The sequence below is a fragment of the Ambystoma mexicanum genome, chromosome 9 (assembly GCF_040938575.1).
Source record: "Ambystoma mexicanum isolate Mex_15411 chromosome 9, UKY_AmexF1_1, whole genome shotgun sequence".
Lineage (NCBI taxonomy): Eukaryota > Metazoa > Chordata > Amphibia > Caudata > Ambystomatidae > Ambystoma > Ambystoma mexicanum.
Window position 1 is genome coordinate 243,337,528 of NC_090931.1, and position 25,134 is coordinate 243,362,661.

Genomic DNA, 25,134 nt, shown 5'->3' on the forward strand with positions numbered 1-25,134 from the left:
GATCATAAATGGCTGACATCACTCTGACACAACTTAGTTCCCCAATCAAATGAGAAATGGAAGTTTGACCAATTAGAAGCTGAGAGAGAGGTAGGGTCTAGTGATGCTAGAACACACCCACATTCTAAACACATAAAAGCAGACAGACAGGACAGATAGGGACTTTCAAATCCATCTGCCGCTGGAAGCTCTGCCGGAAAAATCCATACTTACCTCCATCAAATTTCAAAGAGCCAACACTTAGACTCCAAGATAAACAGAGACTTCAGAACCTTAACCAGAAAGGCCACTGCCAGCAAGAGTATTTGTCAGCAGGCCTCAAAATATTTTTGCAACTGAACTCTTCAGACAGCCAGGCGAGCCGTCTGAATTTTGCCAAGAACTTTTGCAAGAACCCGGTGACAGAAATATCCAAAGAGAAGGCAGGACCCGACCCAGAGAACCAGTGCCTAGCAGAGACCAGGCCATTGTATCCAGAGTGCTGACCCCGATGTTGTGAGCAGTTCCAGAGACCAGACGCTGTGCCCAGAGACCGTCCGAAGTCCAGACCTGTTGACCAGATCGTGACAAAGCCGCCTTCCTGTTTAAAATATCTTGTGAGTACCGCCAAACTGTACCAAACCAAAGCTCTTAGTTTAAATTCATCTAATTCAATCTATTTAACCTAAGTAGAACTGCCTGATAGCTCCAAATCTGTCACCTGTCATTTCTAGTAAAATCTGTCACTTGTCTAGAGACTTGCAGTAACTTTCATTTTGAAGCTGAGATCCTAGGCTTTCCTAGGACCACAAGACGATAGAGATAGTCCTTGTGGTTCCTCTGTAATAGCGCTCGGCGCATCAGCGAATTTTGCCGAGATTTGCAAATTTCTTCACGTGTAAAAAGACAGCAGTTTTGCTTTTCCTTGCCAAAAACTTCGTTTACCTGCTAGTTACTACTAAAGCATTGTTAAGGTGATCCTGAATTCATAGAGAGTAGATATCACTCACCCTGAACCTCTGAAAGGGAATTAAAAGCATTTTTAGCATATTTTTTAATTCATTGCCAGCACATATCAAAGCATTTGGGCCTGTGTTTTCAAACTTCTGTAGTCTAAGCTTGCTGGGGTGAACTGAATCACATTTGATTGCATTTCTGAGAACTGTGTGTTTTCCTTCCATTTCCTTGCCTTGCATCAAGGGGGGGAGGGGATTGCCAGAGAAAAGTGATTACATTGTTTTGTTGAAATCATATTGAGTATTTCTATACTGCATTTCATTCATTCAACCTTGCATCCATTTGAACTCTATAAAGCATTTTGTACCACCTTCTTCTTTTGTTCCTATTCACCTGTGTGCTACCTTATCCATTTCATGTCAACTCCTTATTGATTATAGAGAAGCGTGTTAGTGCCAGATTCTCCATTGTTAATCTTTATCATATCAGATTAAGTGTGCTATTCAATTATTAATTTATTATAAGGTGTGATATATACATCTCTTGTTTAAATTATCAAATAAACCTTTTAACTTGCAAAACATAACTACTTCTTGGCTCAGTGGGGTCAGGGGGATTCCAAGAGAGGGGTGTTATATAGGGGTAGTCATCCAGAACGCATGAACTGGACATAAAGATATATCAATAAGGGTTTTCATTCAGTATTATAGACTAGGCGTTGACTTAGCTGTAGTGTTGAATTGAATCCTCTTACAAACTGGGGGCTCGGGCCGGACGTTTGGGTTAGAATACCACTTGTGCAGCTTAATACAGTGTGCTAACTGACGGGATACATACATCCAGTCAGATCACCACGCTGCATTACGCTGTGAAGCATTCCTCAAAAGGGACACTCCAAGAAAAGTTCTGTTCTGCAAAAAAAGAAAATACTAACTTCTGTAAGTCAGGACAGAGACCAATCTCTAGAATGACGACCTTGGTAGATATGAAAATAGCCAGAGAGCACCTCTTGCATAAGCTATTTGTGAGAGGTGAATGGACCGAACAGGGCCAGGATGCCTGGTTGCAGGCCATCACGCGACAGGTCACTGAAACAGGGTCAGACTAATGGAGAGATCAGGGTCCATTACATGTGACCCTGAGTGAACTATATATGGCTCCTAAAGCCAAAGAGGAACACAATAAGATTGCCAGGATAGCAGCATACCTGTACCTATATATGGGAGACATGCAGGATAGATGTGCTGAAAGCCAAAATCTGGCAAATAGGCAACAGATGGTGTTAGAGAAGGTCCAAGCTGACCTGGTCTCTTCTGAGCAGAGGCTGCAGAGGAGCCAGGAGTCAGAAAATGACAGCAGACTGTACATCACTAAAATGAAGGAGGATATGGATGTGCTGCAAAAGGAAAAGTCAGAACAGGATACCAGATTTCTGGCCTTGCAGAAGGAACACCAAGAAGGTTTGGACTCCCTACTGCAAAGCCAGAAAAAGCTGGAGCAACAGCTAGACTTCAATAGGGCATGTGCTGAGCAGGTAGTCACCCTGCAAAGCCACCTAGATAGAGAGAAGGCAGAGAGCAATAAACTGATTTTGAAAGACCTGGATACCCAGACAGAGTTTGACCAGGAGCGCCAGAAAGCTGGTACCTTCCAAAGGCAGAGGGACGACCTGGCGGCACAAATGCAGGCTCTTAGTCAGGAAAGAGACGCCATAGGCCAGGAAGTCTGCCATTTAAAAAGGAAAATGGAAGAAAATCACCTGTCCCTCCAGGGGCTGGGTGACCTCCAAAAAGAAAACCAGAACTTGTTAGAGCACACCAGGAGGGTGGAAGAGGCTCTGGCAAGAAAGGAGCAGGCCAATAGGGACATTGCCCAGGAGGTAACCCTCCTGCAGCAAAGACTGGCCCAGTACTCCAGGACCAATCAGGAAGCACAGAGAGAGAATGAGGCTCTCTGCCAACACAATGATAGGCTCCAACAACAGGTAGCGATGCAGGAGAGACTGATAGAGTCGAGTAAGGCCTTAACAGAGGAACTGAAAGCACAAATGCAGGCTCTTGCATTGCAACAGGGAGCAGGGGCGGATAGAGATGAGGTTCGCTGGGAAATGGAAACTCTGGAGCGTAACCTCAGGAGCCCTAGTACCAGAGGCCCTCATACCTCTCAGTCCCTGGACTCTGCCACCCCCATGTCCCCTGGCGCACGTGAGCACAGGACCACAGGGATGGCAGATTACTATCCAGCCAGAAGCATGGGGCTCATAGGCCAGTACCACCCAGGAATGGAGGGGTGGGCATCCGGGTATGGGCACCCAAGCACAGTACAGTTCAGTGGGGAACCCCAGGAAAGTAGGCCCATTAAGGGCATCCTGAAAACCTCTGCCCAATTAGGTCAGTGGAGGGGGTACCCATCAAATCCTGGCAGCAAGGAGGAATCTGAAGACTCCTCTGAACTGCGCAGGACACAGGAGACCAGGTCCCCACATTCTGCCAGCCATTCCCAGGCTCGCAGAATCCGGGAAAACCTGGAAGAACAGACGGGAACCTCTGGGAGCAGTGCCTCTGAGTCCGAGGACGAATGGACAAGGGTTACCCGAACTAAAAAGGCCAATAAGGCAAAAAGGGCCTTGCTAAAGGACCCCTTAAAGCAGATTAAGGCGATCAGGAGCGTCATCACGCCTTACCATAAGAACGCTAAGTATTCTGTTTGGGAGCACTTAGAGTTGTTTGAACAAATGATGGAGACTTTCCATTTGAAGGACAGCCAAAGCTGTATTCAGTATGTAAAGTGGACCTTCTCCCCGGAATACTCCAGTTTCTTTGCAGGGCTGGAGGACCAAAATCATTTAAGATGGTCCACCTATAAGGCGGCCATCTTGAAACATTTTTCTGTTCACAGAAATCCTCAAGAGGCTCGCAAGGCAGCCTACAATTTGCAATGTGGGGAGGATCAGGCCCCACAAGAATTTGTGCAGGAGTTAAAGAGTGCTTTTGCGCAGACCACCAGAAGGGGGCGCACAGACAGTAGAGAATTCGTTAATACATTTTTTCATGCCTTGCCCAAATACATCATGACCCAGCTCGTGAGGGATTTTCACGAGAAAAGATCCTTAGACTGGGTCATTGAACAGGCTACCCGGATCTATGAGGTGCAGAAACCGGTAGATAGCAAAAGTAATGCCCAGAAAAACCCCAAAGCCAACAGCACCCCTGCTGCTGCCAAGGTGGCAGAGGTAAAGGTTACCCCCGTTTTGGATTTGGAGATGGGGGGGCCTAAAAACCTACCTGCACCTAATAATGCTAGGCCCAGAAGGTCCTCGGGTCAGTCACAGACAGGGAGCCAAGGAGGCAGCCCCACAAATGGGGTCCCTCGCTCTCCTGATTATGTAAGTCCCCGTTACAAGGGAAATCGACCCATCCTGGGTTATGTGTGGACTCCTCCAGCCCAAGGGGGGGGATCCAGCCAAGCACCTAACCCAGGGAACTTCCCTCCAAACTTCCCACAGGAGGGCAGAAATTTACCAAACCCTGGGCAGAACTTTTTCCCCAGATATCCACCCGACTTTCAGCCCCAAAACCATCCATCCTTCTTTCCCCAATTCCCTGAGCCCAGACCACTGAATCCGGGAGAGGGGAGGCCAAGGGTGGAGGGGTACCCAAATCTTCCCAACCAGGGGTACTACCAGAGGAGGGACAGCTACCCTTCCCGGGATCAGCCCAGGGGAGAAAACAGGGCCCCGTATCAGCCTGAGCGGGTTTCCCAGTTAGAGCGCCAGGTTCAAAACATGGCGCGGGATATGGGTCACATACTGAGGGCTCAGCAGAACCCTCAGATCGGCATGCCGGCGCAGAACGTACCCAACTCTGGACCTGGTGCTCCAGAACAATGACGGGGGCAGCACCCCGATAACACACCGGTTCCCAGGGAGGAGGCACAAAGGGAAGGGGGGTGTAAAGCCTTGGAGGAAGCTTCCTTCCTCACTTGTAAACAGCCCCTGGAAACCCAGGAACCGGAAACAAAATCTCTTGCCCCTGAAAGTCTGCCTCCTAAGGAGCAGAGGGGGGGTAGGAGAAACAAAAGACCCAAACAGACTCAGTTTGAGAAGGAGGTACAGATCTTCCAATTTGAGGGAGAGGGATCCTCAGAGGATCCTGAGAAAAGGATCTTCTCCTTCAGAGAGGGGGGAACTCCTCCCAAAGAAAAATGGGTCCCTAGGAATGCAAATCCAGACTGGGGAGATGTGGAGACTGAGCTACCGCCGCCCACCATCTCATCCCAGAACCAACAGCAAGAAAATCCCCGGGTTCAAACCCATACTGGGGACTGCCTCCAAAAAGGGGGGGGCGGCCCAGAACTAGAACCAGGGGAACCCACAATGGCTCTGACCTCCAGTTGCCAAATTTTTCTTTCAGATTCCCAAGACTCTCCACAGAATTCTGCCCAAATCTCTTCGCTAGCAATGTCCAAAACCAGAAAGTTAGCCCACCAGTGGTCCAAAAATGTACATTACCTGTGCCCCCTTGAGGAGAAGGAGGGAAGATATTATGCCCCGGTACAAGTACAGGGGCAGGGTACAATCTCGGCACTGGTGGACACTGGATCTCAAGCTACCCTTCTGTCCAGAAGGGCCTTTGACGAACTGAATGCAGGAAGGGGAGGGAATTACCAAATTCCTCTCACCTCTCTTCCTGGACAACTACAGAACTTTGACGGGAAGGAATTTCCCGTTGAGGGGACTGCAGACTTGGACATTAAAATTGGGCGACATAAGTTGAAACACCCGGTCATAGTTGTGACCCCGGAGGGCACCCCTTGTTTACTAGGGAATGACCTCCTGAGAAGGTTGTCACCCCTAATAGATTGTGTAAACAAGGTCCTCTGGACCCAGACTAGCCGACCAATAAAATTAAAACAGAGTGTCAACCATGTTAGTTTAAACGGCACATGCCACATGGTTGAACAAAAATCTGACCAAGTAGAATTTCACTTCCAGAACAACCAGATTCCAGACGTGACAGTAATAGCAGTAGGACAACAGACTAGTGATGGGGGGTCCTCTCTATTTCTGAAAATCAACCTTCCTTCCAGTTCAAAGTGGTATTCCACGCTGGAAGGAAACACTCTGAAATTCTATACCAATCCACAATCTGAAACTCCCACTCCTATAGTCCAGAAAGATGTGAAATCAGCTCAGAGCCTGGCTGATATTCAGCAAATTGGAGAGCAGTTGTTCATCCCTGTTCAGTTAAATGATGGGAAGGACTCTGTTCTCGCTCGAGTGTGTGTGAACAACGGTAAGAGCTTCATCAGCGAAGCCATGTTTCGCCAACTCCCAAAAGATCCAGCCATTCCCACCTTCAAACTGATAGACAAATGGGAAATGGACCTGGAAGCACCTAATTCCAAACATCTCCTGCCAAGCAGGTGTATGCTCAAAATCTCCATTGGCAACAAGAGCATAGTCCATAATTGTTGGGTCGTGCGAGACGTCCCTGCCGCCTTTTACGTAGGCAGTGACATTCTCAATCGCTTTGCCATTAGTTTGGACCTAATAAACTTCAAAGCTTGGTCCCGATTAGCGGATAATCCCATGGGCTTTGATGATCCAGAAAAAGCATTTAGGTCAGCTCAATTGCTACCTTATGCAGTTGAAATTCAGGTTAAAGAGGAAGTCACCATCCCAGAAAGGACCCGACAATTCTCCCTGGTGAGTGAAAGTTAAAAGGGGACAAGAGTTGAAAAACCCTGATGCTTACATACATCTAAATGCTTCTCTCCAACAGCAAGGGTTGGGGTTAAACCCAACACCATTAGTCAACATAGAACATGACACCATTCTAATAGAGGTGGATAACAGCGACTTAAAGAGTATTACTCTAGCCGCAGGCACCATTATTGGAATGGCGGTTGATGACCGACATTTTTCCATCGACTTAGTAAATGAACTGTTAGGACCAATCCCCAAGGACTGTTTTGACAGTGACAGTGAGGACAATACAACACCAGACAGGATTTTTACCCGGCATGGGGGGAACTTCCTGGTGTACACTTCCTGCCCCTATGGTAAGGAAGATGTGACTTGTGACTTCAGGATGGATGAGGTGATTTTCCAGGTCCATGAGGGCTGCCTTTCCCACCTGAAGCCTCCGGTCCAAATCAGCACTCTGACCAGGGACTTCTCCACCCAGCTGGAGGAGGCCGCTGAAATAGCCAAACCAGAAGTCTTTCCAGGCTTCGGGCAGATGGTGGAAGAGAGAGTCAACCTAGCTGATGCCTGTGTGACTCTGGAACAAAAGCAAAAGTTGAAACAAGTTTTCTTGGATTTCCAAGATCTCTTTGCGGTAGACTCATATGACTGTGGTCGCACCGACATCCACACCACAACAATCCCCACGGACCCTGGCATGACTCCAGTGTTTGTGAAGCAATATTGCTTGCCTCTCGCATCAATGGAGTCCCTTACTGAAATAATTAAGAACCTTGAGTCCTGGGGAATAATCCGTCCAGTCCACAGCACCGTCAATAATCCGGTGCTGGGAATATTGAAGCCAAACGGCCAGTGGAGACTCTGTGCTGACCTCAGGGAGCTCAACGAACGGGTCCATACTTCCCGATGGCCTCTGCCCTACATTGACCAAGGGCTGGCCCAGATTCAGGGGTCACAGGTATTCACTGCAATAGACCTGACCAATGGATACTGGACCGTGCCTGTCAGCAGGGAGGACCAATACAAACTGGCTTTTACCTTTGGGGGCCAGCAGTACACATGGACCCGGACTCCCTTCGGATACCTCAACTCCGGCAATGAATTCAACATTTTCCTACATAAGGCCATGCCCGACCTGGGTGCGAGGGGTAACCTGGCTTATGTAGATGATGTCCTCATCAAAAGTTCATCTGTGGAGGAACACATAGCGGAGATCCGTTATGTTCTGACACAGTTGAGGGCCGCCGGAGCAAAACTTTCCTTTCAGAAAGCACAGTGGTGTAGAACCCGGGTTAATTTCTTGGGGCATGAGATTACTCCTCAGGGCCTCTGTCCCCAGGAAAAGAAAGTGGAAGCACTTCAGAAACTGAAAGACCCCACAACTCTGCGGGAACTAAGGAGCCTCCTTGGACTGACTAATTACAGCAGAAAGTTCATTGAGGGCTACGCAGAGATTACCAGACCCCTGATTCATCTCCTGAAGGGGGGGGTCAAGTGGGAATGGGGTCCAGAACAAGCCGAGGCAGTAAAACAACTTAAAAGAAGCCTCTCACAAGCGCCTTGCCTAGCTTACCCTGTCAGAAACAAGGAGTTCTTCCTGGAGACGGGGTTCTCTAATACGTGCTTGACGGCAGTATTATACCAAAAGCATGACAAGGTCAATAAAGTAATCTCCTATGTGAGCAAAACTTTATCCTCTGTGGAGGAAAAATTCAACGATTGTGAGAAGGCACTCCTGGCAACGGTGTGGGCATTGAAGAATTACCGCCCGTTTATCCAGGGGGAACACATCATAGTGGAGACTCCACACCAGCCTCTGCAATATCTCCAAAGTGACAGAATCCGGGCCGGAAATGTGAGTAATTCCCGAATTACTTCCTGGATTCTGTCAATGCAAGGCTTTCCTGTGGAGGTCCGATATGGCCAAAACAAGAAGAGTCCCCTCGCGCAAGGTCTGGCTGACTTGCATGATTGTGCCAGAGAAAACTGTCTCGAGGACGAAAGTCTAAAAATAAAGGACAACATGGAGGCATACCTTAATTCCCCCCACAAAGTCTTTGAAGAGGACAAGTGTGAGGGAATGCCCGCTGTCTATGTGGATGGATGCTCTTACCATGTTGACAACGACGGGGAGAAAGAACTGGTGGCCGGCGTAGGGAATGCATGGGTGAATGAGTCCCCAGAACCCTCCGCTGGATACAAAATTGGTCCCCGAAGTAGTCAGGTGGCAGAATTGATGGCTGTGCATCAGGCCATCCTCACTGCTGTCCAGCATCAACTCCACGAACTGGTCATAATCACAGATTCGGATTATGTACGGAACGGGTTCGTGGAGCACCTGGTTAATTGGAAAACCAGAGGCATGTTATGTGCTAACAACAAACCCTTGAAACATGGGAAGTTGATCCAAAACATTGATGATTTGGTCACCTCGAATGAGGTGACCATCTATTGGAAAAAGATCAAGGGTCATTCCAAAGTAGAGGGACCAGACAAAACTGGAAATGACTTAGCTGATCAGCTGGCCAAAACCGGGGCCATCCAAGGGGATCTAATTGAGATTGAGTCCCTGTTGGGGGAAATCCAGGTCACTGCCATCACTAGGTCCCAGACAAATGCTCACAACGACCTTTCAATTGCACAATGGAGTAAGGAGACCCCTGATGCTGATTTGATTACCGCTCAGAAGGGGGATCCAATAATTGGTAAATTTTACCAGCACCTTGAGGACCCTGAGAACTTTCCCCTGACGGATACCGATTACACTGGGAAAGAGGACCTAAGAGTGTTGATGAAATGTCCAAAAATGTTTCCGAATCCAAGACGGTTTGTTGGTAAGGAAATCCAAAGCTGGCTACGATCAGTGGGTGGTTCCTACCTCATTCCGAAGCCTGATGTTAAGTCACGCCCATGATGCGGCCACCGCCGGTCATAGGGGGTTTCACACAACACTGGAAATCTTAAGAGAGGTTGCATACTGGCCACACATGGGCCAGGACCTCAACCAATATTTGAAGGGTTGTCTTGTGTGTGCACAATTTCAGCCGACATCCCTCACACACCGGGCGCCTTTACAAAAGCGGGGGATGACACTGCCATGGTCAGATTTACAAATCGACTTTGTAGGCCCTGTGATTCGCTCGGCTAGGGGGAATAAGTACATGTTGACTGTGACATGCTTGTTTACCAAGTGGGTGGAATGTCTCCCAGCCCCAAATTGCAAGGCAGAAACTGCAGCTGCCTTGATGATTAACCACATCTTTTCCCGTTTTGGTCTACCTCAAAGGATTGAGTCAGACAGAGGTAGCCACTTCACCAGTGAAGTAATGACAAAGATGTGGGAGATACTGGGGGTCAAGAGAAAGCTGCATATTGCTTATAGACCAGCTTCTTCTGGGGCAGTAGAGAGGTATAACCGAACCATTGTGAGCATATTAAAGAAGTTTGTGGCAGATTCTGGGCCAAGTTGGGATATCCGATTACCTCTGGTCCTAATGGCTATTAGATCTACCCCTTCATCTGCAACCAAAATGTCACCATTTGAGTTGATGACTGGGCGCAAGATGGTGCTTCCTCAGCATTTACTCTACAGGACCCAAGAGCAGACACTGATAAATGCCTCCACAACTCATGAGTATGTAGAGAATTTAAGGAAACACCTCCAACATGCTTTTGCTTATGCTCAGCGGAATCTAGAAAGATCAGCTGATAGCATGAAGACCCATTATGACCTGAAAACTTCCAGGAAGGAATATCAGGTGGGAGACCGGGTCTATCTATACAACTTCCAAAGGAACCAGGCGAAACAGCGGAAATTCTTGTCTACATGGAAGGGACCCTTTGAGATCATCGACAAGATCTCTCCTGTGGCCTACAAAATCCACATCCCCAAAGGTCCTTTGGCAAGGGGGGAAGACAAGTGGGTACACATAAACCAGTTGAAGTGTTGCCATCCCAGGCACGCTCTGCAACAACTGGAGGAATCCTCTGGAATCCTAGCGGGTACTGTCTCAGACTAATTCAGTTCCAATCATAAAACATACCACATCTAGTCTCTAAATATTGTGATTTGCATGAAACTGTCTCTTAGTTATACTGTTTTTATCAAAATAAGAATGTAATGTTTCGTCATGATGAAATGCATATGCTGTCCCACCATCTCAACAGTGGTGGAAAAACGTCTATGAGTAGGTATTGCCGCTCTTCCTTTGTCGTCCTAGGAGAAAGAAGACCTTGAGACTGGCCAAGGAGGACGATCCGGAGACCGGGAACGAAGATCCGATGGGCCCAGTGGACCGCCCAATACTCCCATCAGGACTGGCGAGGAGAACCGATCGATCAGTACCGGATGGAGAAGAAGATGCTGAACTGTGCCATCTACAGAAGAGGAAGAAGATTATGCGGACAGACCGGTGCGTGGGTCAAAACCCTTGGGCACGCGACTCCCCATCGACTCAAATTCAAAGTGCAGTCGCGTGGGGGGGCTTGTCTCCAAATGGCCGCAGTCTCCCAAGTGCTTCACCAGACGGAGTCACACTCTGGCACCTGTTGGGTGTCCTGACCCACGTTTAAGCTATCATGCCACAACATTTGGTGCTGTGGGCTTAGAAAATTCAAGATGGCGGAAAACCCACATGTGCGCCGAAATCCAGGAAAGCTGCGCAGTTTGTGCGCCCACCAAAATGGTTGCCTCACTTGCCACCCACCAGTGCGAGAATGAAAGGCCGGGTTGCCATGAGGGAAATGGGTTGCCAAAGGAAAAACAGTAGCGCCGGTTAGCTTCAAAGCGCTTTAAAACCACCATTGGACTACCCGCACAGTAGCCTGAAACCATTGGGAATGGCAATGCTGATTGCCAAATGCAACTTAGAATTGTGGGGAATTCATTTGTTAAATCCCAAAAAGGGGTGCATTACCAGTACTCACCACTATCCAAAAGCCGGCGTTTTAAAACCACCCTGTGTTTCTCTGAAGGCAGGCTCAAAATGCCTATTTTCAAACATTGCAACATGTGCAAAATATTCACTGAACACCAGCAGACATTTGGCAGAATGGAGTTTTGTGTGCTTACAAAATCTGGGAAATGAAGAGCCCAAAACAATGCTTATAACAAAACTGCTATGGAGTCAGCAGTTTAAGTTGCACCGGATTTAAAGACACTAAAATCGAAATGTTTAGATTAAATGAGTGACCTATGTTTGGTGTCACATGCCTTTGTAACTGTTGAAATGCCATAGTTTTAAACTTAGAATCAGCCTTCTAGCTGCATATGTGAAAATGTTTAGTTTTATTTGAATGCAGAAACTGGGGAACAGAAATGACAGCTTAAAGAGATTCCAATTTGCCTGGCAACTACCCCCATCAGGAGTGAAACTTGAGTCACAGCTGTGTTCCCAGGCCTAGCTGCCCTTTTGCTGCTCACACTAAGGATATGCCATCTATCTGATAATTGAATTACCTGTGCTCTACAGGAGCTCTGAACAAAGCCTGTCTTGACTCATGCAAAGGTTTTATTACAGCGGTCGTAAAATGTAGCTTCCTCTTGGCAGAAGCTGGGAGGGGCACTGCCTGTGAGAGCAAGCTGGCTTGGCAGAACTGGATAAACCAGTATTTCCACCTTGTGCTGAGAGGAAACCACACCCCTTTGTAGCCAGAATATTGTTTAGAAAAAGATGGATCATTCATAGAGCGGACATGTGAAAATGTTATAAATGATACCATAATTCTTGTGATTTTTCTGCCCACAGTTTAAGAGGTTTTTAGAACCGGTGGGATGTTCAGGGGGGTGTCAGCGGAAAAGTGGATATTACTCTAAATGTATGCATGTTAAAAATCTGAAACTTCATCAGTTAATGTCCATACTCCCTGCGCACATGTATGTAAAGTTGGGTCAATGTCAGAAATTGAAAAATCAGTTAAAAAGTCAATTATGTGCCATTTCTGAATGCAAGCTCTTAGAAACAACAGATTTGGACAGAGACATGGCTAAATTCAGCCACACCATGTATATGTAATTTCAAACAACTGTGTAACTGTGAAATATGGATTTTGATCATATATAGATTTGGGTGCACAGATGACAGGGGAGGTTTTTTCAAGAGATCATAAATGGCTGACATCACTCTGACACAACTTAGTTCCCCAATCAAATGAGAAATGGAAGTTTGACCAATTAGAAGCTGAGAGAGAGGTAGGGTCTAGTGATGCTAGAACACACCCACATTCTAAACACATAAAAGCAGACAGACAGGACAGATAGGGACTTTCAAATCCATCTGCCGCTGGAAGCTCTGCCGGAAAAATCCATACTTACCTCCATCAAATTTCAAAGAGCCAACACTTAGACTCCAAGATAAACAGAGACTTCAGAACCTTAACCAGAAAGGCCACTGCCAGCAAGAGTATTTGTCAGCAGGCCTCAAAATATTTTTGCAACTGAACTCTTCAGACAGCCGGGCGAGCCGTCTGAATTTTGCCAAGAACTTTTGCAAGAACCCGGTGACAGAAATATCCAAAGAGAAGGCAGGACCCGACCCAGAGAACCGGTGCCTAGCAGAGACCAGGCCATTGTATCCAGAGTGCTGACCCCGATGTTGTGAGCAGTTCCAGAGACCAGACGCTGTGCCCAGAGACCGTCCGAAGTCCAGACCTGTTGACCAGATCGTGACAAAGCCGCCTTCCTGTTTAAAATATCTTGTGAGTACCGCCAAACTGTACCAAACCAAAGCTCTTAGTTTAAATTCATCTAATTCAATCTATTTAACCTAAGTAGAACTGCCTGATAGTTCCAAATCTGTCACCTGTCATTTCTAGTAAAATCTGTCACTTGTCATTTTGAGCTTTTAAAATTTCAAATCTGAAAAACGACCTTCACAAAATCGCTCATATCTCCGCAACCGTTTGTGCTAGAGACTTGCAGTAACTTTCATTTTGAAGCTGAGATCCTAGGCTTTCCTAGGACCCCAAGACGATAGAGATAGTCCTTGTGGTTCCTCTGTAATAGCGCTCGGCGCATCCGCGAATTTTGCCGCGATTTGCAAATTTCTTCACGTGTAAAAAGACAGCAGTTTTGCTTTTCCTTGCCAAAAACTTCGTTTACCTGCTAGTTACTACTAAAGCATTGTTAAGGTGATCCTGAATTCATAGAGAGTAGATATCACTCACCCTGAACCTCTGAAAGGGAATTAAAAGCATTTTTAGCATATTTTTTAATTCATTGCCAGCACATATCAAAGCATTTGGGCCTGTGTTTTCAAACTTCTGTAGTCTAAGCTTGCTGGGGTGAACTGAATCACATTTGATTGCATTTCTGAGAACTGTGTGTTTTCCTTCCATTTCCTTGCCTTGCATCAAGGGGGGGAGGGGATTGCCAGAGAAAAGTGATTACATTGTTTTGTTGAAATCATATTGTGTATTTCTATACTGCATTTCATTCATTCAACCTTGCATCCATTTGAACTCTATAAAGCATTTTGTACCACCTTCTTCTTTTGTTCCTATTCACCTGTGTGCTACCTTATCCATTTCATGTCAACTCCTTATTGATTATAGAGAAGCGTGTTAGTGCCAGATTCTCCATTTTTAATCTTTATCATATCAGATTAAGTGTGCTATTCAATTATTAATTTATTATAAGGTGTGATATATACATCTCTTGTTTAAATTATCAAATAAACCTTTTAACTTGCAAAACAGAACTACTTCTTGGCTCAGTGGGGTCAGGGGGATTCCAAGAGAGGGGTGTTATATAGGGGTAGTCATCCAGAACGCATGAACTGGACATAAAGATATATCAATAAGGGTTTTCATTCAGTATTATAGACTAGGCGTTGACTTAGCTGTAGTGTTGAATTGAATCCTCTTACACACCACCAAGTTCACCGGATGTAGTAATCTATCCTGTCACCATTGGGAACCTCCGGCTCCAAGACTTCCTCAGATAGCGCAGCATGTGCGCGATCATCTTGAGGGACGTCCGCAGCCTTTTGCCGGTATCAGGTAATATTATCCCCACATATATGGTTGCTGTAAATAATATCGCCGGAAAAAGGTCGCGGCGATATTATATGGGTGACCATATATATGGGGACAGGGGCAAAAAAAAAAAAGAAAAAAAAATTGTGGGGGTTGCGGGGGTGTCGCCCGCATGTTCCATGCAGTAATGTCACCACAAAAAACGGCCATTTTTCGGTGATATTTTTGCATGGCGAGATTTTTGTGGCGACATTATTACATGGAACACTTTTGCCTCCATTTTCAACTCTGTCCAGCTAGAAAATGCTTCTAAAATTTGGCTTGAGATTTACAACCCACTCTGATTACTGTGAGGCTGATTGTGAAGCAAATTAATCAATTATAAAGCATATTATCGGTCGCTCAATGCCGCAGGGCGAGAGAGACGGCAAGTTAACGATGAATGTAATCTGTGCCCCCTGGTGGTTTCCCGAGAAACTGTATAAAAATTGAAAGCCTTTTGTTCCTCTTTATTGACTTTCTCACGGCTATTTTCAAACTCCCTCATACATTGTCAAACTCCCTCATAAATGTCATGCTAAGTCCACTGTCGCTCTCCCATTCCGGTTCCTTCTTCCATTCAATCCGTCTTATTTTCTTTTCCCTCCCTAGTCCCGTTTCCTTTTCTCTCCCATGTGCCTTTGCACATTGCCTCTTTTCCAGTGTCATTATTTATGTTTTTATCTGCTCAATTAAGGGTGGCGAGCCCAAAACTATCTTACACTTACGTGTTGTAACAAACCCATGCCGAGCTAAACACAAGCAAGGATTTATTGGTAGCATTTTCTTAGTGTCCGTGAAATCAGGGAAGTCATGCTTATAAATACACCATTGATTTTATAATATTAAATGTCACGGGAATCCAACTCCCCAAGGCTTTCCGGAACAAGCAACAAACATACAAAGCTGATCTATAAACAGACAAAAACAGAAGGTACAATAAAAGGTATCCCTGAATCATTGTAAGTGTCTGAGGAACTGAATCGGGATTTTCGCCTGTAGTCTACTGCTGCTGGGGCTGGATTGAGCTGCTACACAAGAGGTTGTAGTGTTAGCAGTCGCCCCCCAAAAACAACAAATGCACACATCACATTTCAACACGCCTCCCAGTATAGGGAACCTGAAGGAGGTGGGGATGGGGTGGCTTGAAAAGATATTCCAGTGCTGCTTTTGGTTTCCAGTCCACCCCTGCTTACACGGACAGATTGTGACAGAGCACCAGGCAGAATGAAGCTCTGAATACAGTCAGTGCCAGCTGCAGCTTGCACGGCGATTCAAGACTAATGGGAAGAGCGAAAGGCGTCAATATTATTCAAGTCATTTCACTGAATGCGGCTACAAGCTCGAGGTGCTAGATGTCTGCGTCATTAGGCAGCAGACTTTTGGCAGAGGATAGCAGTAGAGTAAACATAAGTTATTCACGTGGCAAGTGACTCGCAAACATAAACACATTTGTCTGATGCAAAATATTTGTTTGGCAGTCCTTAGTATGCCCTTGCAATGCAATATGGTTGGCTCTAATTTGGCAAAAGATGATCTTTATGCAAATATCTCTACTTCTGTGCAGAGGAGCATGGGAGTTAGTTTCAGTGGGTGGTAAGTTGCCCTCAATGCAATGTTCCTCATTTCCACAACACAGTGGGAAACGCCTACTGTAATTAGCGCATGCCCGAGGCATTTGCACCGGACTGCGACAGAGTCAGGCTGCTTTTGCCACGTGGACCTTTCCGGCAGATTCAGTAGGGATACACTGGTTTTCCACCACAGCGAAAATACACTGTGGCACAAAAGCTGACAATTTCATCTGCAAGATTTGTCCTGCCCCCAAGCTCTACCTGCCCAGTTGAAGAAAAATCTGCAGACTGACAAATGATGGCCATTTTGACCACCATATTTACTGATCTGCGAGAATTGGAATATGCCCCCAGTGTTTTCATTTTGTTTTGCAATTTTCCTCCTATTTTGTGTCTGTTGCCACTGCGGTTATACTTGATGTTAGGAAAGATTTCATAATTGTGGGTAATTTTCCTTCCATGTGGCAACCCCTAAACTTTTTGCTGTTGTTTTTCACCTTGATCTCGACTTTGCCAGAGAAGTGCAGCCTTCTGCCGCACTCCTCTGGGCTTTCGCTCCATTCTTACGGGGAAACTGACATGCCCTTAAGACAGTCAGTACCGGGAAACGCTGTTTTCCGTAGTTTCTTTTATCATGTTGCGGCTTTCGTGCAACATGACACAAGAGGGCATTGTAAGCTAAGTTACTGCTCTCTTGGGTCTCTAGCCTTCCACAGGCCCTAGATACTCTTTTTGGATTGTAACTGATCGGTGCAAGTGATCACGGACGGGAATGGTGGCAGCGATCGTTTCTTGTGTTTTGAGCTCCTTTTGGCGTTTTAAGCGCGTTTCTCGCGCTTAGCCCAAAATGGTGGCCTGGCTCCCAAAATGGCCAGACCACGAGGCTCCTTTGTCCTGTCCGCTGACCGTCTTGCTCCCTTCACCTTCCCCAGGTCGAGCCGACCCGGGGCCTTCCTTATTTGGGCATGTACTTTCCCGCGAAACACAGATGCTTTCGCAGGCTTCTACAGGCTTTGTGTGTGCCTCCAGGATGTGCGCTGGGATGTCTGGTCCCAATACACATCCTGGGTGCCAGAGAGTCTAGGGTGGTGTGAATGCCTGGGACCACCGTGGTCCGTGATAGGTCCACGTATGGTGTGAGTGTTGATGAGCGGATCTCCCATTGGGTTCCCTCCATTTTGGCGCGAAGGGAACCGTGGATAAGAGGGGGCTGCAAACACCACTACCATGTCGATCTCCTGAGTTCTCACGAACGAAGGAATACAGGAGCCAAGTATCCTGCAACCAAGAGGCTGAACCGAGGAATCGCTGGTGACCCGCTGAAGGACTGCTCCTCTGCACTGCTGTCGCCTTGTGAAACCCTTTTTACCTCTGATCGAACCAGAAGGCCTGTACTGGTACTTCGACCCTTGGAATAGCGGGGACAGCTATTGTCGGCATCTTCACCATCTCCTGCTCGTAAGCCTTCGGAAGTGTCTCTGGGCCATCCAGCCGACTCACCAGCCTACACAGGAGTCTTGCTCTGTAACCGCCACCAGGTTGTGTTGTATTTCTAGTCCTTGTCACTCTCACACGATTCGTACACTTGGCGTTCCCAGGTCTGAAGTGAGTAGTGTACATTTGGCTGAGATACACACGGCCGCTCCGTTGCCCTGCTGTGGTAACAAACTGTGCGGGTTCACTTCGTTTGGGACATCTTCAACTCAACTCTGCTGCTGCAGACTCAACACGACGACGAGACGTCCCCTGCTCTCCTGAACCTGCCAGCGACTGAAACTGACGCGGAGAAGCCTGGGTCTGCTTGCATCGGGGACCGGTGAGTAGCATAGCTAGGAACTGGTCACCCTCCTGCAGGAGCCCATAGCTTTTCCCCGCTGTGTCAAAACAGCATGCCTTTCCGTACTCGCGCTCTGCTTCTGCCCACAGTGGAGGCTGCGCTTGAGTCGCGGAACTCTGTTCTTCTTCATTTGTGCACTAAACTGAACTGCCTGATTCCCTCGAAGAGACTCCCCCTTTTCCCGTTGGCACCAGCGTGTGCAGGTACTTTTGAGCACAAGGCTCCACTCTTCGTAGGGCTCGGACTTCCTTTTAGTTAGGTGCCTCTGAAGGCGGACTGGGTCTAAGCATTATTTCGCACTGCCTGTTTTCGTTCCCTTTTAGGTGGACTACACATTTCGTGCATCTAACGCTTGAGACTTGTTTGTATTTGTATATATATTGTATTGGTATGGTATGTGTTGGTTTACTAGAGTTGTATTGTGATTTCTCGCTACGGTCATTGTTTTAAAGGCCTTGGAATAAATGTGTATATATTTTTAATATAACACCTGTTTGGAGTAGTTTTTAAGTGTCCTTGCTTTGTGTGCTCATTGCGGGCTTTCAGTCACCCTCACCCCTCTTGAGACCTAGTCTTGACCGCCGCGATCGCTACCCTGATTGGTCTGGCTTGTCCAGAGGTTACCCTGTTCCAAGTAATTAGGTTGGCCTTCTGAACTTCTGCGCCACCAGGACAGAGTTCAGTAATCCGTCTTAACACTTGAATGCGCCTATTGTGCTCTTATTGCGCAACCTAATTTGCATTCAACCCAACTTGAATCCTATCATGTATGACTCATGATGCTAGTCCTGGCGTTGCACTTTTGATGCGGACTCTTGTGTGTCCTTTAATACAATGCAAAAAAAGGAAACAGTGGCTTCCAAAAGCATACCTATACAAAATGATACTTTCTAAATTAGGAGCACTCTAGCTCTACAGTAATTTGGCATTAAAAAGGGGCAAGAACTCATCCACATCAAAGTCTTACAATGTAAAAACCCTTTGGAGCCTAAAGTCATCTTCCTCACAGGTTCCACATTCCACCATGCATTGTTCTAATTTAATCCATGCTCTCAGTTTACATTCTAAGCAATGCACTCAATTTACACACACCACTAATCCCCCTCTTACAAATAAAAAAAGAAACGTTACATTGATTTGGTTACAACTGGGTTGAAAATTCACAGACAGCAACTCTACTCTCACGGACACCTCGATACTTCACCTCAACATTGCCAGCCCTCCTTCCCACTGCCATGTGCACATGTCCACTTTGTGGTCAAACGATCCGTGCCGGCCAGGGGGCACATATTGGGTTCATCCAGAAACCATTCTGAAGACTGGAACTAATGGTGACTACGGTTTCTCCTGCTTGGAGGTTTCATTTTCCCAATTAGAAGCAATCAAAGGGACACAATACAGTTTGTGCTGCCTAATGATTTATGGGGAAATGTGTAATCCAGGGGATGTTTATTGTGTTTGAGTCGTGGGACAATGTTAGCGACCTCAAGTGCACATAAGAGGTTATAGATTGAAGTGATGTGGTATGAGGACGAGGAAACATTTTTTTTTCCTCCGGGAACAGTGTTTCTCTGTGCGCTTAAGGTAATGCCATAAGGGAAAATGCAATTACAGACAAAGTTTGCAAAGGAACCTATGTGAAATCAGACAAAGAATGTGCATTTTCAAATGTAAGTAACTGTAAGTACGACTGGTAAGCATTGTTCAATGGTACGATGTTAGATCCCGGTACTCCAAGGGATTTTCACGTGAGTAAAAGATGTTGAAAATTAATTAATTCAGTGCTTGCCCGCATAAAATATGGTGTATGCTGCTGGGATGTGTTTAACGACACAACTTGACTTCTGTTTTTATGGCTCGTCAGGTTGTGTGTGTGCTGGGAGAGTAGTGTTTTATGTTGTTTTGTCTTCTAGTATGAGAGTATTGGTCCTGATAGTGGGCGTTCCCTCACCTAGTCCCTGAGTCTGTGTACGTCAACTGTCTATGTGGTCACTTTTCTCTGTATTTGGTTGGGACAGCTCTCTTTCCAGTTCTATCTGTTCCCCTCCTCTCACATGGTGGCAGTGGGCCTCATTACGAATGTGGCGGTACAGTGACAACGGTGCCGGTAGTCATACTGGCACAGTTGTTACCGTGCCACCACATTATGAGTTCTGCTCGAGGGTGCCGCTCTGCACGCCTGGTCACAAATGAAAAGTCAACCTTTTGTGTGTGCTTGATGGCAGTTTTTCCTGCGATATTACCTGTAGAGGCTGCACATGAAAGAACTCAAAACACTATTTGGAGGAGGAAAAAGCATGCCATCAAAATTTGGAATGAACTCCCACACGAACTCAGAGTCTAATAACATTCTCGACTTCAGAAAGAGACTCAAAACTCTGTTTATGTAGTCACTCCTATGAGAAACCTGATTGTTTTGAATCACTGCACACAGTGGGCCCAAAAGGCATGTATAGTGGCCACAGTCAAAGGCTGTGACTTCCTAGTCGGTCCAAAAGAAATATACTGGGAGAAAATGTACAGTGTGCATGACCTTAGGCCATGGCTAGTGGCCCTTTAGTTTCTTAAAAATATACAGTGGGCATGGATGAACGCCCCAGCTAGTTGGCCCAAAAGACATCTATATTGACGACAGCCAAAGGCCGTGGCCACAGGTGATTTCAAAAGAAACAAATTTGGGGAACATGTACAGTGGACACGGATGAAGGCCATGGCCACTGACAGGGCCAGAGGCCCTGCCTAGTGGCCTTGTAGTGTTTGAAAATATACAGTGGGCATGGCTGAAGGTCTCGGGTAGTGGGCTCAAAAGACACGCCCGGCTGTGGCCACCTAGTGGGTCCAAAAGAAACATATTGGGGGAACATGTACAGTGGACATGGCTAGAGTCTGTGTCCACTAGCCATAGCCTTCAGCCTTCAGCCATGGCTAGTGGCCCGGTAGTGTTTTAATATATACTGTGGGCATGGCCAAAGGCTGTGCTCACTGGCCAGGGCCAAAGGCATGTGGGCCCAAAAGACATGTATAGTGGACACGACTGAGGGCCGTTGCCACCTAGTAGATCCAAGAGAAACATACCTGGGGAGTTTGTCCACTGCCCATGGTGACATTGCAGCCACGTCTAAATGTGCTCATGCTAAATAAGATCACAGGACTGCACTGCAAAAAACATTGCCACCTCCCACTTGCATTGCTTTTCTTTTAATTACAGTAAATTAAAAACACTCAGCCTTGAACCCTGGTCTGCCAGAGTTCAAGACCCAGCATTTAACCACTAGGCCACAATGGCTTGTTACTTTAAAAGGCATACATTTCACACTTAGCCTATAATTTAATATGTTAGAAGGCTAGGTATGAAACTTTTGAAAATTCAAACAATAGCATCTATGTAGCATAATGGTTAAGTGCTGCATCTGAAACTCCTTAAGGCCAGGATTCTCAAATAGCAGTGAACTGGATAGTCCAGCTCCATTGATGAGCAGCAATTTCCATTGAGATTGGTGGGGATGCAGATCTTACTCATACACCAAATAATAGAGCCGACTCAGGAAGTTGACAAAAGGAAGACTGTTTTCATGTCAATTATCTAAAACAGGGAGTATAACGAACATCAACATAAACGCTCAATCTTCAAACTCAAAGCTTTTAAGAAAAAACTGTACTTTTATAAGCAAAAATGTGTCATTAATGATGTCTAACCTATGTGTTACCAGTGTCATCCTACGTGGCAAACTACAAAAACATAACGGAGGAAGTAGTTGGATCTACGTGAATATCTAAGTATATGATCCATACTAGTCCAAAAAAGTGTAACTATATGATTGGTTACTTAACATCAGGTGGGCAACTAAGCCCTCCTCTAAAAATGACCACTATGAACATCACTAAATACACAACGTCCCAGTGGTTTACACACTATAGGACCCCTGAATACGCAGGTCCTCTACAATTGGTTGGCACTCTGTCCATCTTCAGTACTTTTCCACCTACGTTAGCAGCCTGCAGGCTGGCCGTCCAGTTTCTGGTGAGGTTACCTTAACCTTAGCTTCCCACCAATTAGCATATCAATCCATAATCACCTCAGTGGTCTTGTGTCAATAAGGCCTTTGAACTTCGTCCTTGACAGTGTTCTTAGCACTGAGAAAATTAGGGAGTGAGAAGCACAGCCTGCCTCATGCTTAGGTGTGATCATCTCATTCATCCAACGTCATGCTTCCATGTGACTAGAGACCATAAAATCAAGCCTTTTTGTGTATTTAACATTTTATTCCAATATACCTCTGACGTCTTCCTTGTTATGTTCACTCCTTCTGGACAGGAGGTTTGTTCTTTCACACGATTTTGTATCCAAAGTCAGTCTATTCCAGTTTGATAAGACCTTGGCTTCTTGGGGCTCATCCAAACTCGCCTTTCTGAACTCTGCTTCTGTAATTCAATGTCTGCTTTTTCAACTGCGACACACTGAACATCTATAATTCTCTCATTCGTATGTATGTATATGTTAGTGCTTGCCAAGATGTATTTTGCTATAAGCTTAGAGCTAGCTTCACAATTACATTGCTGGCTGCGTTTCTTCTGCATCTGTACACCTGTAAAATTATTTACAGGCCGATTCATGAAATTAATGTGCGCTGAAAATTCCCGCGCAAGCGAGCGAAAGCGTGCGAATCGTAGCGCAAGTGCAAAAATCGCAGTGAAACCCGCGCACATCGATTCATGGAAGTCCGTGCGCGTGTAAATCCATGGATGTGCACTAAAATCCTGCGTGGCGTACGCTGGCGGACACGTCTTCAAAAAGTGTACGCTACGCGCACAACGAAAGCGCACATAGTGCAGCGTAGACAACAAAACTGGCGTAACACGGGGCATAACACGCAGAATGGGGAACAACACGTGAAAATGTGGGCGTCACGGGGGAGGTACAGGAGGCAAATGCGCAGAACGCCCACACGGGCGCCTACAACACGTATTCATGGAATCGAACGGGGCTAATGCGTGCGCCAAAAAAGACGCGCTAATCCGGAAACACGTACACCAGCAGGAAGCAGGCGTACGTGGACCTGCGCAGCATAAAAGTGTGCGCAAACAACAAACAAGCTCAGACGCTAAGATGAATATACCGTTCCTTGCAGCAGTGGTCGTGGGATACCGCAGGAGGAGGAGGAGGATAGTCAGGCCCAGAATTTTTACACCCAGAACCAGCCTTTTTGGGATGCCTGATGACCAGGTGTATGGGAGGAACAGGTTTCCACCTCACATAATACTCAACCTCGTGAGTGAGTGGGAGGATGACCTCACATCACCCACCCTGTGCTCCCAAGCACTGAGCCCCCTGGAAAAGGTGCTTTAATGTACTGCACTTCTTGGCCACTGGATCATTTCAGCGGACAAGTGCTATAGTGGGGGGGGTGTCACAGGCCACGCAGTCACGCTGCCTACACCAGGTGTTGGCCATCATGACTGCACGCCCATCAGTCCGCAGGCACATATACCTGCCCAGAACACCTGCAGAAAGGCAGGATGCCGTCCAGGATTTCTACGGGGTGGCACAATTCCCCAAAGTGCTAGGTGCCATTGATTGCACCCATGTGGATCTACGTCCCCCCAGGGCAACGGAGCACAACGGAGCACATCTATAGAAACCGCAAGCACTGGCATTCCATCAACGTGCAGGTAGTATGTGATGCCAAGGGAATCATCACCTCAGTATATGCCAACTATCCAGGGTCCACCCATGACAGTTTAATTTACAGAATGTCAACCCTAAACCGGGACCTAGAAGCTGGGCGGCATGGCGATACATGGCTGCTTGATGAGTATAAATGCCACTGCACATGCATGCATGTCAGATACTGAGTAATGTCACAATCCCACTAATGATACCCATCACCACCTCCCCAGGGGACAGTTCCTACCCTCTGAGCACCCACATGATGACGCTAATTCAGAACCCCACCACACCACCCGAGGTAAGATGCAACACAGCCCATATTGCAACCAGGGGCATAGTGGAGCGCACATTCGGAGTGCTCAAGTCACGCTTTCACTCCCTTGATGCTCTGGTGGGCAGCTGCTATACGCTCCCCCAGTAGTGTGCAGGATCATAGTGGCAGCATGTGTCCTGCACAAGATAGCAACATGCCGGGGCATGCGGGTGGACATGGTGGTGCCCCCACATCCCCAACCACATGCACGGCTGCTGCGCATGGGAGGGGAAGGGAACGTGGTGAGGCAGCCTGTACGCAGCTGGTGGCTAATTACTTCACCTAAAATCACACCCCTGTGGAGTGCACACAGCCCTGGCACATACCAGCTGACAATCAATGATGATGACATAAGGGACAGTCAACTGTCATAACCATACCACCCTGAGATTGCTCACCTGGAAGTGTTACATTGTGTGCATCCCGACCTACCGATACACCACCAATGCTGTGCCATTAAAAGAGTTACATCTATGCTGCTAAATTGATAACCCCCTTGCAAAATACAACATGAAAACAACGCCATGTCACCCAACCCCTCCCCAGCTCCACCACCCAACACACCATGGCATGTCATGCAATGTGAAAGCAAACTAAGCAATGCACAAGACCTGACACAAGTGTCACAAAGTGCACTGTCCCAAATGGATACTGCCCACAGACAATAAGCTCTCAGTAATCAATAACAAACAGCACACATGAACAAATACTTACCACCAACACAATACAGCAACACACCATGAAACATTGCAAAAACATGACAGTACTAAGTCAAAGTAGTGGTAGTCTTACAACCTGAATAAGCCAGCACATCGACCCCTTCCATCTGTAGAGTGTTGCTGCCACGCGAATGTGTGAATGTACTGCATACAACATTAACTCCTTCTGCAAAAGAGACTGCCTTGTGAAGACATGAGGAAGGAACCTGCAAATTAGGATGAAGACATGGATGCACAAACACATATCAATACACCATGCAGCGTACAATACAACAATACCCACTAGGGATGTCCACATAGTATTGACTACAGACTGCCCACACAGCTCATGGGAGCCCAATGTCACTGTGTAAGTCACTGTCACTTG